Below are 9,505 nucleotides of genomic sequence, written 5' to 3'. Positions count from 1 at the left end.
GTAGCAGCAGACTCATGCATCTTATGCTCATCTTTTGGCTGCACAAGGAAGCCAAGCTGAGCCATTGACCTTGGCCATCTGGGCCCGTGGGATGTACTCTATGACAACCACACAGCCGCAGAAATCATGTGCAGGTCGTTGTCTCAGCTGATCCCCTAGTAAACATCTGTGAGGTGAGGCCAGGGACAGGTCTTTGAACTCTTCCCTTCCTTCCTCCTTCCCTTTTGTTATTACGCTCAGTCCTTTACCTTCTGACTCCCTGCCTTTCACCTACCTACATTTTTTTTCCATTTTATAAAAACCTAAGTAAAATCTCATTACCTAGGAAGTAAGCTACAAACAACAAAACAAAACAAAACCAAAAAGCTACCATATCCATTTCAGGCATTACCCAAATAAAGCAATTGCCACAAATGTACAGTCTGGTAGTGTTAATGAGAAGTGACCCCCCCACCCCAATACTCTCAGGATATTTGAAAACTTAGTGTTACATTAGTGACCCCGTGAGACCCCGACTTAGAGCGTTTCTCCCTAGAAGGTAAAGCCTCTGGATGTTCCCCAAGCTTATTTTCCCTGGTCTCTAAAAATACAGCCAGAAAGAAGCTCTTTGTTCTCTATAGCTAGCAATAAGCCTTTTTGTTTCTATACTTTACAACCAGAGATGCCTGCCTTCCTGTGCTGAGGACACAGGAGATAAAAATTCAGAAAGAACTCACTCCCCACTCCTGCCTTGTAAATTTCACCAAGGACACCTGGAAGAGAAGAACTCTCCCCCCAACTCCTCCCAACTCCTCCCAACTCTCCTCCTAACTCCTCCCAACTCTTCACAACTCCTGAGTGCTGGGATTAAAGGCTTGCACCACCACAGCCCAGCTCTTTGTGTCATTTCTAACTTGCTCCCAGGTTTGCACTTTCAGTTCAAGATAGGCGCTTAGCTTCTGGTCCTGCTACCATGCCTGGTGCTTGCTGCCTCAATGGACTCTTATCCCTCTGGAACCATAGGCCCAAATAAGTGGCCTTTTCTAAGTTGTCTTGGTTGTGGTATTTATCAAGGTTAACAGAACAGTACCAAATACAGAGGGTTTTGAGCTTAGCGGTGCATCGGTTTAGCCCCAAGCTGGAAGGAACAGCTTGGACAGCTCCACTGCTTGTGGACGTTGTACATCGTGGTGCGCACTAGGCTCCGCACCACGATGTACAACGTCCACAAGCAGTCTTATCCCTCTGGAACCATAGGCCCAAATAAGTGGCCTTTTCTAAGTTGCCTTGGTTGTGGTATTTATCAAGGTTAACAGAACAGTACCAAATACAGAGGGTTTTGAGCTTAGCGGTGCATCGGTTTAGCCCCAAGCTGGAAGGAACAGCTTGGACAGCTCCAGCAAGGACAAGTTCTCCTCTGTAGAGATTCAAGATCCTCCCAATTCCTCAGCTAGCTGTTAAAAGCCCCCTACTGTCACTGCTCGGTGTTGAACTCCCCTGCCCTCTGCTTGTGGACGTTGTACATCGTGGTGCGCACTAGGCTCCGCACCACGATGTACAACGTCCACAAGCAGAGCCCAGCTCTTTGTGTCATTTCTAACTTGCTCCCAGGTTTGCACTTTCAGTTCAAGATAGGCGCTTAGCTTCTGGTCCTGCTACCATGCCTGGTGCTTGCTGCCTCAATGGACTCTTATCCCTCTGGAACCATAGGCCCAAATAAGTGGCCTTTTCTAAGTTGCCTTGGTTGTGGTATTTATCAAGGTTAACAGAACAGTACCAAATACAGAGGGTTTTGAGCTTAGCGGTGCATCGGTTTAGCCCCAAGCTGGAAGGAACAGCTTGGACAGCTCCAGCAAGGACAAGTTCTCCTCTGTAGAGATTCAAGTTTGCCAAAATGGCCAACCAAGGAAATAGATGGGTCAGATGGAGATGAAGAGTTCAAAAGCTTTGGTAGATGTAAGCAGATTCTAGAATGGACATGGCTAGGGGCTACAAGGAATACAGGAACCCAGGATGTGGAGCTAGTATTTGGATGGACTGAGAAAATGGAGGAGAGTTCTGGAAGTATCTGGCATAGACAGACCTTTGCTCAGATGCTAAGGACACCTGCAGAAACGATGGCAGCATCCTTTGTGAAGAATCTATTGGTTCAGACAGCTATCCAGGCATAGGAGACTTGACGGCTAATGTTTGCTGCCAGCATGACACGCCTGGGAAGAGAGGGCCTCTTGGTTGGTGGATTGCCTCTAGCATGTCTGCGTAGCATTTACCTGCGGGCATGTCTGTGTAGCATTTTCTTCATTGCTAATTGATGTACAGACTATGAAGTCAGTAAGTGTTCCTCCATAATTCCTGCCCTGACTTCCATCAGAGATGGACTATGATCAGACGTGTATGCAAATAACCCCTTTCTCCTGAAGTTTCTTCCAATTGTGGACCATTATCAAAGTATGGAAAGCAAGGGAGTAAGAATTTATTCTATGGTGTCGGTTCTTGGAATATCAATCCATCCTGGTGGGGAAAGCACGGGGGTGGGGGGTGGGGCAGGCAGTAACTTGTACTCTCCTGTATTGGCAGCCGGAAGTAGGGCTGCATTATAGCCTTCAAAGCCCACCCCTCCAGTGACTCCCTCCCTCCACTGAAACTACCTCATGCGTTTTCTCCAAACCGTATCCAGTGGGGGCCAAGTGCTTGAACACATGATGAGCCCATTGGGCATATTTCACAAACCATAATTACCTGTTTGGGATGACAGAATGCCTCCAATTCACAGTTACATCCAAAAAAGAAATCTCGCAATAGTGAACATTGTTTTAAGTTTTACAAAAGAAATATTTATGCCTGAATATTCATAGAGAAAAATCTGGAGGAATTCACAAGCCTCTCTTAACATCGAATGTTTGTAGGGTTAGGGATAGCGTTCCATCCACGCATACAATTATAAACAACAACAACAAACAAAACAAAATAAAACAACAACAACAAAAAACTCAGACAAATTAAAGAACCTCCAAAGGCACTGAAAATCGGGTGTGCACACTACCCACCTAGACATTCTCGCTTTCAAAAAGGGGATCTGTGAACCCAGAAGTAATTTGAGAAAAATCCTAAACATCACCAACAGAAAAGAGAATGTGGGTTGACGTGGCGAAGGTTGAGGAAATGTCAAGGGTTTCCTGTTGTTTTAAGGTTGTTTTAAACAGTGAGGAACAATAATTGAATTGGTTTTAGCTTTTGTTACTTTACCCACGCTCTTTCCGGGTTTGGGAAAAGGACCCAGGTGTCGTAGCTGATGGGGAGTTCAATAGAAGCCGCTGTGGGTGGATGAAATCCCAAGTGCAAACGTGAACTACTCAGATAGATGCTTGTTCCGTTCTTGATAAAAATATTGTTTGCTGAGCTGGCAGGGCCACAGATGGAGGAAGAAATGTTGCCATTTAGTATAAATGCAACTGGCTCTCACCACAGAAAAACCAGTAGAGATAGTTTTAAATCAGTGGTGAAATGCCGGCACCTGTCCACCCCCTACCTAATCCCCAGGGTTTGCTGAAGAGTTTGGGATGTTTTCTTCCAAACACTGATTTATTTATGGATAGATATAATTTTATTAAATCACCCTTCTTTCCTTCTTTACTTACTCCCTCTCTCTCCCTCTCTCCCTCTCTCCCTCTCTCCCTCTCTCCCTCTCTCCCTCCCTCCCTCTCTGCTCTTTATCTTAACCGCACCCTCCTCCTTCTCTTTCTTTTGAGACAAGGTCTCACTCAAGCTAGCCTACAGATCACTGTAGCCCAGGTTGGTCTGGAGCCCATCAATCCTCCAGCATCAGCCTTCAAGTGCTGAGTTTACAGACATGAGCTACTATACCAGACTGGATGGATATAATCAAGTGATTGTGTGTCTGACATATACGTTCATATGTGAACATATGAGTGATATATACACGAAATTACTTTTACAATTTACTTTTTATTTCTAAATCACTGATGTCTAACTTTAGAGATTTTCTATTTTCTATAAATTCCTTAATTGGCCCTTTTCATGTAAATATTTGTTTTATTTGTTGTGTGGACTTAAGAAAGAGTTCCTGGCAGGGCATGGTGGCACGTGCTTTTAATCCCAGTAGAAGAGACAGGTGGATCTAGTTTGAGACCATCCTGGTCTACAAAGCAAGTTCCAGGACAGCCAAGGCTCTGTTACACAGAGAAACCCTGCCTTGAAAAGCCAAAACAAACAAACAAACAAACAGACAATAACAAAAACCAGAGTTCCTGGGTCAAAGGGGGCAATTGGAATCTGTAAAAAAAAAAAAAAAAAAAAGTCCTTTACAAAAAGGTTGTGTGGAGACTACATTATAGAAAAATTAGCTCTACAAACAGGAAGTGTGTCTAGAAGACAAAGAAAGCAGTGTGACATGGATCTTGCCTGTAGATGTGGGTTTTATAGTAATCTGTTTCATATTTGATCAGTGACTTTGGGCATGTCATGTTCAGCACTTCTCCAGTGTCAGCTTACTGCATTAATAAGCTGGGAGTCACAGCTCCTTCCTCCTAGGTGGCAGCAAGGGTTAAGTGAGATAACTTACGTACCCCCTTACTCTAGTGTTCAGCACATAAGGAGCCACCATGTGGGAGCTGGGAACTGAACCCATGAGAGCAACACGTGCTCTTAACTTCTGAGCAATCTCTCCAGCCCTACCGTTGAGATGTTTTATTGTATTTCTGTGTATGTTTCTGTGTACAGGTGCACACAAGGGGCTGTTAGATTCCTGGGATCCAGAGGTATAGCTGTTTGTGAGCTATCTGATATGGGTGCTAGGAACGGAACTCGGGTCCTATAGAAGAGCAGTAAGTGTTCTTAATCCCGGAACCAGACCCAGGCCATCTGGTGTTGGTTTGTTAAGGAAGCACGAAATCCTAGGCACAGTCCTTCATGGTGAGGAAGTCAAGGCAGCAGGAGCTTGAAGCATCTGCTTACATTACTGAATTACAGTCAGAAGAGAGTGATATATGCATATGGGTAACCTTCACTAGCTCTTACATGCCTCAGTTTCCCTGGATCTGAAATCTGCTACTGCGTATCAAAATATCTTACTGAAGAAGAAAGAATAAGTCAGTTAGGATATGAGTTAATATACCTTAGATAGTCAGTAACTCTTTTTTGTTTGTTTGTTTGTTTGGTTGGTTTTTTGAGACAGGGTTTCTCTGTGTAGCCCTGGCTGTCCCGGAACTCACTTTGTAGACCAGGCTGGCCTCGAACTCAGAAATCCGCCTGCCTCTGCCTCCCAAGTGCTGGGATTAAAGGCATGCACTGCCACGCCCAGCTAGTAACTCTTAAAATTAGAGTTTTTCTTAGGAAGGAGAACTGCAAAATGGCAGTGTAGAGGAAATCGAGAAAGGAGGCAGGGAGAACCTGGGAGAGACAAGAGTGGGCTTGAGACACTGGAAGAAGGAAGCCTTGTGGGAACACCTGAGGCTGAAATTAGGATTTGTGTACAGGTTAAAGAGTGTTTCAGAGGAGTGAGGAGACATTGCAATTCTTCAATTATGAAATTTAAATTTTTTAAATTAAATTTTTATCTATTTTCTCATGTGTACACGTGTATGTTGAGGTCAGAGGACAATGTAAAAGAGTGAATCCTTTTTACCATGTGGATCCTGGGACCAAACACAGGTTGCCAGGCTTGACAGCAGGTGCCTTCACTCTGAACCATCTTGTCAACCCAATCGTAGAATTTTCTATCACCCTAGGTGGCGGCTTGGCAGTTAGCCTAAATAAAAATGGCTTGGAGCTATGCCTGTGGCAATACAGAAGTGGCTTCTATTTGTCTCTCCCTAGGTCCTAACTACACCCTCTGGCTCCTTAACAGGTCTAACAACAGCCCTGGGGGCAGGCTCTAGGTTTCACCAACTGTATCAGCCAGGATTCTCCAGAGTCAACAAAACACCTACTACTGTATGAGAGATCCTTAGGGTCAGAGAATGAATGGCTGCTTGCAGGGTGATGGGCAGGAGAAACCCGGAGCTCAAATGGAGGAACTGACACCTAGAGGGATCAAAAGTGCCATTATAGTCAGTGGCTGAAGCCCTGGAAGCCCCCAGAGAATCACTGACATGAGCCCCTGCTCCAAGGTTGGAGAATCACAAAACAGAACCTACACTAGCTCGAGTGTGCGCATGTACACATGTCTCCATCTTGTCCTTTTCCCTTCTGCTCTGGTCCCAGCCTCTTGGATGATACAGCGTCTCCACTCAGTTTTGGGGCCAGATGCTAATCTGTGCACATAGAAGATGTGGGCTTTACTAATTGTCTAGATATCCCTAGCCAATCAAGCTGACAACCAAGATTAAACAACTCATCTATAGCTAGTTGGATGATTGTGGGGGAAATTGATTCATTTGTTTATGTTTGATTTCTGTCCTATGTAACCTGGGTTGGTTATCTTACTGGAACGATAAAGTTGTGAGTTTAAACTAGTTAACATCCAACACATTCCCAGGTGAACGTGGCACAAAATCAGTGTTCAGTATGTGTCAACTATACTTATTAATTAAAACAAATACAAAACAAAAGACACCGGAGAGGGCTTAGTAATTAAGAGCGCTTGATGCTGTTCTAGGGATCTTGAGTCAGTTCCCAGCACCCACATCAGGTAGTTGGTTTATAACTGACTGTAACTCCACCTCCCACGGATCTGATGCCTTTGGTTCAAGCCTAGCTTTGGGACAGTAGCTGGAGCCCATACTTTTGCCCTAAAGGCTTAACTTACAGATATCAAATGCTTTGGTATATGGAGGTGAGTGACATCACCAGGGGTCATGTTAGAGGGTAGATCTTCGAGAGCTTTAAACACGGGCAGAATGTTAAACACAGGGATTTATAAGACATACTGAAGGAGCTACCATCTGTGGGTGTGAACCCATCCAAACAGAGAAATACAGGGTTTTTTTTTTTCAACAGCTTTGTTGAGATATAATCAGTGTAAAATGAACTCTGCATATTTAAAATGTATGATCTGTTAAATTTTGATAAACACATGCACCTGTGAAGTCATCAGTAAAAGCAAGATAATGAACACATCTGCCACCCTCAAACATTTTCTTTAAATTTTTAAATTATGTTTACATACACACACACACACACACACACACACGTGCGCGCACACACACTTGAAGAGGTAAGACAAATTCTCAGGAGTTTGTTTTCTCTTCCCACCTGTTTTGGGAGCAGGGTCTCTCTTGTTGTTTTTGCTCAGATGCGTATATGGGTTTCCAGCTAATTCTGTTTCCATCTCCTTGTAGGAATGATGGAAATATAGATGCACACCACTGCATCTGGCTTTTCGTGTGGTTTCTTCAGAATTGAACTCAGGTTATCTATCTTGAGTGTTGTGTGCTTTTATGTGCTCAGCTATCTCATGCCCCTGTTTTTTTTTGTTTTTTTTTTTTTTTGTTTTGTTTTGAGACAGGGTTTCTCTGTATAGCCCTGGCTGTCCTGGAACTCACTTTGTAGACCAGGGTGGCCTCAAACTCAGAAATCCACCTGCCTCTGCCTCGCGAGTGTTGGGATTAAAGGCGTGCGCCACCATGCCAGGCTCTGTTGTATTATTTTAAGTTCCCACCACAGCGTGTGAGAATTTGCATGTTCCTGATGACTGCGGCCACTGAGCATCTGCTAGAATGTTAGATTGCTGTTAGCACCCCTCTACACTGTCTAGAGTCTTTATGTAGCTCTGTATATTAGATGTACTGTTTCTCTACTGTTGCATCCAGTCTCTGTATGCAGCCCAGGCTGTCCTAGAATGCACTTGGTCAAAAAGACTAGCCTCAGACTTGCAGTAATCCCCCTGACTCCCAAGTGCTTGATCACAACCACATGCCACCATACCCAGCTATATGTTGGATATAAATACTCTTTTGGTTTTTACATATTACTGAATTTGGTTTGCTCTCACCTCAGGAATTTTGGCACGTTGGGTGGTGAGGGGACTTGTGGTACAGAATTCCTCTTTTGAGACTCTCCCTGGTTTAGGTGCAAAGATAATGCTGGTCTCATAAATTAGAGAGCTGTTTTCTAGGAAAACTTGTGTAGAATTATAAGTTTGTTATTTTTTTTTTTACTTTTTAAATTGTCTGGTGGATCTTGCAGAAGAAGCCATCTAAGCTGGGGATTTAATACAGTAAACTTTTGTATATTGACCTTGTTAGTATCCTATATCCGTGAGAAGCCACCTTACCTAGTTCTGGTAGGTTCTTTGAAGATTTCATCAGTGTTTCTACATAAAAGACCACAGTTTCAGTTTTAGTCTTCCTTTCCACAATAAAAGACCGATTTTTTTCTTCTGTTTGGTTGTCTGGCTAGTGCCTCAGTGTAAAGTTGAATAGAAGCTGACAACAGACAGGCCTATGAGTGTTAAGGGGTTGTTGTTGTCTAGTGCCTCAGTGTAAGGTAGAATAGAAGCTGACAACAGACAGGCCTATGAGTGTTAAGGGGTTGTTATTGTCTAGTGCCTCAGTGTAAGGTCGAATAGAAGCTGACAACAGACAGGCCTATGAGTGTTAAGGGGTTGTTGTTGCTGCTGTTATTAATAAGAGTCTCTTTCCTGGGCTCAGAAAATTTCTTCCTAGTTTCTTTCCTAAAGCTGTGTCTATGGTAATACTGAGCTCTGTCAAACATGGCTCTTTCGTTTGTTTTCTCGATCATATGCTTTTCCTTTATTCACCTGTTAACATGGCAGATTAAATTTATTGATTTTTTAAAATATTAAATCCATACTTCATTTGTGGAATAAATGCATTTGATGATCATGGATCCAGATTACTAAAACCGTGTTAAATTTTCTTGAAGGACTTTGGGGGCATGTGTATGTGTGTTTGTGTGTGTGTATATATACATACTTTGGAGGTACATAATATATGTGTGTTTGTATATGTATATATACACATTATGTATAATAGTAGGTTATATAAATGCACATATATATACATTAATACAATATTAAGCAATTTAGGGACATATATGTGCAGTGCTGGGTTATATAACGGCAAGTATGTAATGTCCTTTGAGCTTATTTGTCCCATAATTCCCCATTCTCCCCTTTGCATGCTCTTCTTATTAGTCCCTTCATCCCCTAGGCAGTCTCCCTCTACTTTCGTGTCCTATATGCACACACGGTTTTATGGATTTATGTGAAATCTGGGATTTACAGATGAGAGGAGACATATGATGTGCTTTTCTGGTGTGCAAGTGTCTTTGTGATGATGTGCTGATGTGAAATTTTTTCAAATGTACACCTAGGACTGAGATAGTTGGGTTTTATGGTAGATCTATTTTTAGTTTTTCTGAAAAACCTCCATACTTATTTCTACAGTGGCTGAAATTTTGCATTCCCACCAGCAATAAACATACAAGTGTTCTCAGATCCTGTCTTAGTCAGGGTTTCTATTCCTGCACAAACATCATGACCAAGAAGCAAGTTGGGGAGGAAAGGGTTTATTTGGCTTACACTTCCATACTGCTGTTCATCACC

The sequence above is a fragment of the Mus caroli genome, chromosome 13 (genome assembly GCF_900094665.2).
Source record: "Mus caroli chromosome 13, CAROLI_EIJ_v1.1, whole genome shotgun sequence".
Lineage (NCBI taxonomy): Eukaryota > Metazoa > Chordata > Mammalia > Rodentia > Muridae > Mus > Mus caroli.
This window is presented reverse-complemented; position numbering follows the sequence as displayed.